Source organism: Equus przewalskii, chromosome 5 (genome assembly GCF_037783145.1).
Source record: "Equus przewalskii isolate Varuska chromosome 5, EquPr2, whole genome shotgun sequence".
Classification (NCBI taxonomy): Eukaryota; Metazoa; Chordata; class Mammalia; order Perissodactyla; family Equidae; genus Equus; species Equus przewalskii.
Window position 1 is genome coordinate 73,273,430 of NC_091835.1, and position 5,960 is coordinate 73,279,389.

Genomic DNA, 5,960 nt, shown 5'->3' on the forward strand with positions numbered 1-5,960 from the left:
TGATAAGGGTGGTATGTAAATTTGAAACAATAGAATTTAAGGTGTGGCTGAAAGCTACAGGATATAACTTAAAATAAAAAGCTGGGTCTGCCACCAAAAATTTGAGAACCTGATCTCCTTGTGACTCTCCAGAGTGAGATCAACTGGCTGTGGGTTATTTCACATACGACATGAGGTTTTGAAATGGTGACTTTTTAATTTTGTCCTTTTTTTGTTTGTTTTTTGCTGAGGAAGATTAGCCCTGAACTAATATCTGTGCCAGTCTTCCTGTATTTTGTATGTGAGTTGCCATCACAACATGGCCACTGATGAGTTGTGCAGGTCTGTACCCGGGAATGGAACCTGGGCTGCTGAAGCGGAGTGCACTGAACTTAACCACTAGGCCATAGGGCAGATCTCGAATTTTTTGGTTTTTTATACATGAATAGTTTGGCATTAGAATTCTTCTGCAGAGTTTCCATTTTTCTTTGTACATTCATACCCACATCTGTCCATTCAATATCTATATTTGTGGTGATATCACCATGGATTCTTTTTTTTTAGTGTTGTAATTCTTTACTTCTATAGTAATTTTTGTTTCAGTACTCATCATTTTGCAAATTTGGCCTTCATAAAGTCTCCTGTTTCATTCTGGAATTTCCCTGTTGGTTTTTAAGCACAATGATGCTGTTAAAATGCTTTGAGAATTTTTCAAAGGACAAGTTTGAAATCATTAGTCTACACTGCTGCCTCTAATTCTAATACAACACGACTGAATTCTCCTCTCGTTGATATTTGATTTCCCCCTTCCTTTTTTCTGCAGTGAGATTTCTATTTCTCAACATCAATATATTTACTAACTTGCCCAATGCTAAAATTCACAAAAAATAAAATCAGAATTCCTCCATCAGTAGCATCAATGATAACACACACAGCATACAAAGTTAAAGATGTATTTCTAATCCTTTCAATCTTTAGGATACCTCCCATGGAGAGTCAATGATCAGAGCATGATATTTTAAAAAGCTACACACTAAGTTATTTTTGTTTGTTTCTTTAACTTTTTACTGCTCTGGTTTTTCATTCAGTGTGAAATATTGTCTTGGTTTGTCTCTGTTTAGATTCAATTGCAGTTTTTTTTCCCCTGTAATATGGTACCTTAAAACTTTGGAATATATAAAATAATGACATAGTTGAAAAATGAAAATTTTCTTTAAAATGTATACTCAAAAAATCTTCATGTGTTTACTTCATTTCTTGAAAACATTTTTGCATGAATGGGGTAAGAATGTCAAACTTTCAATCACATATTTATTTATTTATTAAAGTAAAAAGTTCAGCACTCAAATCCTAAGTGCGGTATGAGGCATTAGATGTTTATCATCTATCTATCATCTACCTGTCATCCACCTATCACTTACTTAGCTGGAAGTATTGCATAATGGTTAACAAATTACAGTTTAGAATCAAAGATCTGATTACAATCCTGTCTCCTTAATTTTTAAACTTTGTCACGAGTGTGACCAAGTAAAATGATTTCCCTAATTCTATTTTTTCTTTTTTTAATAAATATCCACTGTCCCAAGTGCTTATAGGAAGAGTGATTTTCTTTTCTCTCTCTTTTTCTTTTTTTGGTGAGGAAGATTGGCCCTGAACTAACTCTGTTGCCAATCTTGCTCCTTTTTTCCCTCCTCAAAGCCCCAGTACATGGTTGTATATCCTAGTTGTAGGTCATCCTAGCTCTTCTCTCTAGGATGCCACCGTAGCGAGGCATGATGAGCAGTGTGTAGGTCCATACCCAGGATCCGAACTGGTGAACTGCAAGTCTCCAAAGCAAAGTATGCAAACTTAACCACTTGGCCACGGGGCTGACCTCTAACTCTGTTTTTTCAACAACAACAAAAATGTTTGTAATTATGTGTATTTTGCCTATTATGGTGATTAAAGTGAATGATGTGTGTATAACAATTGGCACAGTACTTCATGCACAGTAAATGCTCTATACATGACATGTGTTATAATAATTAGTAAGACTTCAAAAAGGTTGAACTTAGGTGCACATCCTCAAATAACTGAACAAAATATTTACTCTCAAATCATAATATTGTGCAGAAGTTCTAATTTTTTTCTTAATATTAAGCACAGTTGTTTTTTAAATATAAGTAGGAGTAGTATTTCTGTTAGGTACTCATATATTGTTGCCCCAGTGGTAGTTCACATACTGAAAACTCAAAAATAACTCAAAACTCAAAACTCAAAAAAAAATTATCTTGGTATCTTGGGACATATGTAATTATTTACAATCCAAAATAATCTATCAGTTTGCAGTGTCTACATGATTGTTTTGAACTGAGCCTTTTTTTCCTGTGCTGAGGAAGATTTGCCCTAAGCTAACATCCTTGCCAATCTTTATTTTATACTAAGTGGACTACCAGCATAGGGTAGCCACTGACAAAACAGTGTGGATCTGGGCCCAGGAACCAAACCCAGGCCACTGAAGCGGAGCACACTGAACTTAACGATTAGGCCACCAGAGCTAGCCCTGAAATGAGTATTTTTTTTTTTCATATTTTTTTTTTTTTTTAAGATTTTATTTTTTCCTTTTTCTCCCCAAAGCCCCCCAGGACATAGTTGTATATTCTTCGTTGTGGGTCCTTCTAGTTGTGGCTTGTGGGAAGCTGCCTCAGCGTGGTTTGATGAGCTGTGTCATGTCCGCGCCCAGGATTCAAACCAACGAAACACTGGGCCGCCTGCAGTGGAGCGCGCGAACTTAACCACTCGGCCACGGGGCCAGCCCCTGAAATGAGTATTTTTTTAATGTGACAACTCTAATATTACGTTATATCATCATGCTTAAAACAATAAACTTATTTTTAATTAAGTGATGAAGACAAAGGCCAAGTAGTGTTTTGTGGGCTCTTTTGAATATTTTTTCATCTTAACTGTTTCTCCTTAGGGACACTATCCCCTTAGATTTCCTGTAGAGAAGCATTCACTCCTTGTAAATAATTCGAAACAAGCAAATATTTCCCAAGTTTCAACTTAACCATCTCAGTTACGATAATCTTTATGAATGTTTGTGAGGTGGAATTAGTTGGATACAATTCTTATAAATTATCTGATATTAAAAAGAGGAGTTTATTAGAAATCTTTTTTATCCAAGGCACAGACACTACCATATGTTCAGATATATGTGATAGTGCAGAATAATCATGTTCCTAAAGCAGTCACACTAACTCTCTGCTTTGAATTAAACTGAGAGATTATTTTATACTCATCTTCCTGCCTACAAAATTCAATATTGTTTTCCATTGAGTATGTTTTCGTTTCATTATGGTTAATCCTTGCTCAGGCAGTCTAGAGGAAAAAAAAGATACCAACGTATGCTGCTAATCCTAAGTAAAGTCGTGGTCTTACTTTGTCTTCAAAAATTTAAGAATTATTACAAATACCATGTAAATTACATATACATAAATTAACAGATTTAGAGTTCATATTTTATCATTCCTCTTTGAATAAGACATTAATTATTCCTCATTTTCTATTTTCTGAATCTGTAAATGCAAGAGAGTAAAGTTTGATGTATACACTTGCATCTCCTTTCTAATACTTTAGCGTTTAAACCAGATGCTGCAGGTAGAACTGTGGAGGAAGTGATGATTGTTTCACTGCTGTCTAAGTAGAGAGTCTGAATGACTGTAGATGTCAATCAAACGTAACAAGGTGGGAGGATATTTTTTCCTGGGGAATTGACTTCACATGTTCAAATACATTTTTAAAAAAACAAAAATTAGCTGTTTGGGAAAAGCTAATTCTGATCAAAACTTTGAGCAATGACAACTTATCATTGATACTTATGAATTGCCGGATCCCTACTGGTTATAGAACAAATATCTGCTCATGGTTTTGAAATTATTCTGGTACAAACACTGAACTTATAGGAATGCTCAAGGCATTTTGCAGAAAAGGCAGAAGTTAGAGCAAGGACAGGGTAACAAAATGAACAGGACCAAATGAAGATGAGATCAAGGAAGAAAGATTTAGACTCATCTATGATTCTCTAAGAACTACCATTTCCATCAACAGCCTCGAGATATTTCATTGGGAAATTAGTATAAGAGGAGAAGAAATATGCTAAGAAATACAAAATGAAAAAAAATAGTTTGCTATAGGAATAAATTGTTAATCTAAATAATGTAAGGAATATTGTTGCCAAGCTAACACTTGTGCCAATTTTGCTCTATTTTACGTGGGATACTGCCACAGTGTGGCTTGATGAGTGGTGCCAGGTCTATGCCTGGGATCTAAACCCATGAACTCTGGGCCACCAAAATGGTGCATGCTAACTCAACCATTGTGTCACTGTGCCATCCCTGGAATAATTTTAATCAGAATATATATTCATAAATGTTCTTACTACAAAATGTAATTATTTGAATGAATAAAATTATTTAAAGAATTACTTATTTTTAAATATTTAGAAATATTTAGATTGCTCTCTATTTTTCACTCAAACTATATCATAACATATAGCTTGTATCTAGTATGGAAGTTTAATTGGTTTTTGAGAAAGGTAAATTTTCCATTGTATATTCTAAGCATTTTTTTCCTCTTTACAAATTTGTTTTGTCTGTTCATATTACTGAAGTATCTTATTGTAATAGCTTCAATTTACCATCTGGGGTGTTCTTTAAAAATTTATTTTTAAGCAATAAAACGTTTGTCCAAACTTTAACTTTAAGAGTGAGTTGTCCTTTGTCTCAGTACCATTAATGTGTTTCTTTCTTAGATCCATAGCTGGATTTTGTGTGGATTAGTACAGTTGCAAGTCCAGTTTCTAATTGCTAACAGGCTCCCACCATTGCTATAATTTGCTCTGTTATTCACTTTGCTTTCATCATTGGCTATCTGAGATTCTCAAAACCTGCAACTGCAAATATAAAATACTATCAGAATGCGATTGTCCCATCCAAATCATCACAGTCCTCCTAGACCAATACTTCCTTAGATTAATGGTCACTGAGTAGGTATCTGAGTGCTGGCTGAGGACATGAGGACACAGGCAATGTGACAAGAAAACAGTGATTTTTCATTCTCACAGAGCTGCATCTGGAAAGTAGGCTTAGACTCTACATATCAATAACTGGGTGGAGACTCTGAAGAGATGTAATGCATCTTCTGTATTTTCTCTTTTATTCTTATGGTCTCAGTACATGTAGAAAAATGCTGAAGTCCTGAAAAGATTATCTTTTTTGAAAATGTGGTTATATCTGTTTTCTATTTAGTTTCAATTTTTTGTAGATTCAGCTATTATTTGTTTTGCTGCGGTATTATATACTTACTCTTTTTTTGTCATTTTCTGTGTCTTCATTAGCAGTTCATAGAGAACATACAAGAGACTATAATGGGGCTCTAAAAAAATGTCACTTTAATATGAAGTCTAAAATTTCAGAATTTAACTGTAGATCTTAATTAATTCCACTGACATAATTTTGTTTTGGTGATGTTAGTAATTAAACATGAATGAATTGTTTTTGAATCCTGCACCAAGCTTTTATCTAATTTATTTAACAAATGGATAAATTTGGAATTAGTTACCAGTGACTGGAAGTTTGTAACTAACTGTTATATGTTTTGCAGGTCAATTTCCAAAACTGAGTTGACTTTTATGGTGCTTTTTAAAAATAGTTTCTGTTGCACGGTTCTAGATTATATCTTCAACATGCAATACAAAATTGTAAATGAGTATGTTTATAAATATGGATCCTTTTATAGATCATTTCCTGAATATAAAGCTACTTGTGTAGTTTCTTATTTTTTTCCCTTTTCATTTCTAGAATTTGATTGAAATTATGCAAGGGAAATGAAGAACCATACAAGGCAGATAAAGATTTTCCTTCTGGGATTGATGGATAACTCTCAATTACAGATTGTGACTTTCTTCTTTCTACTTCTAACTTACATGTGGAGTATAATGGGAA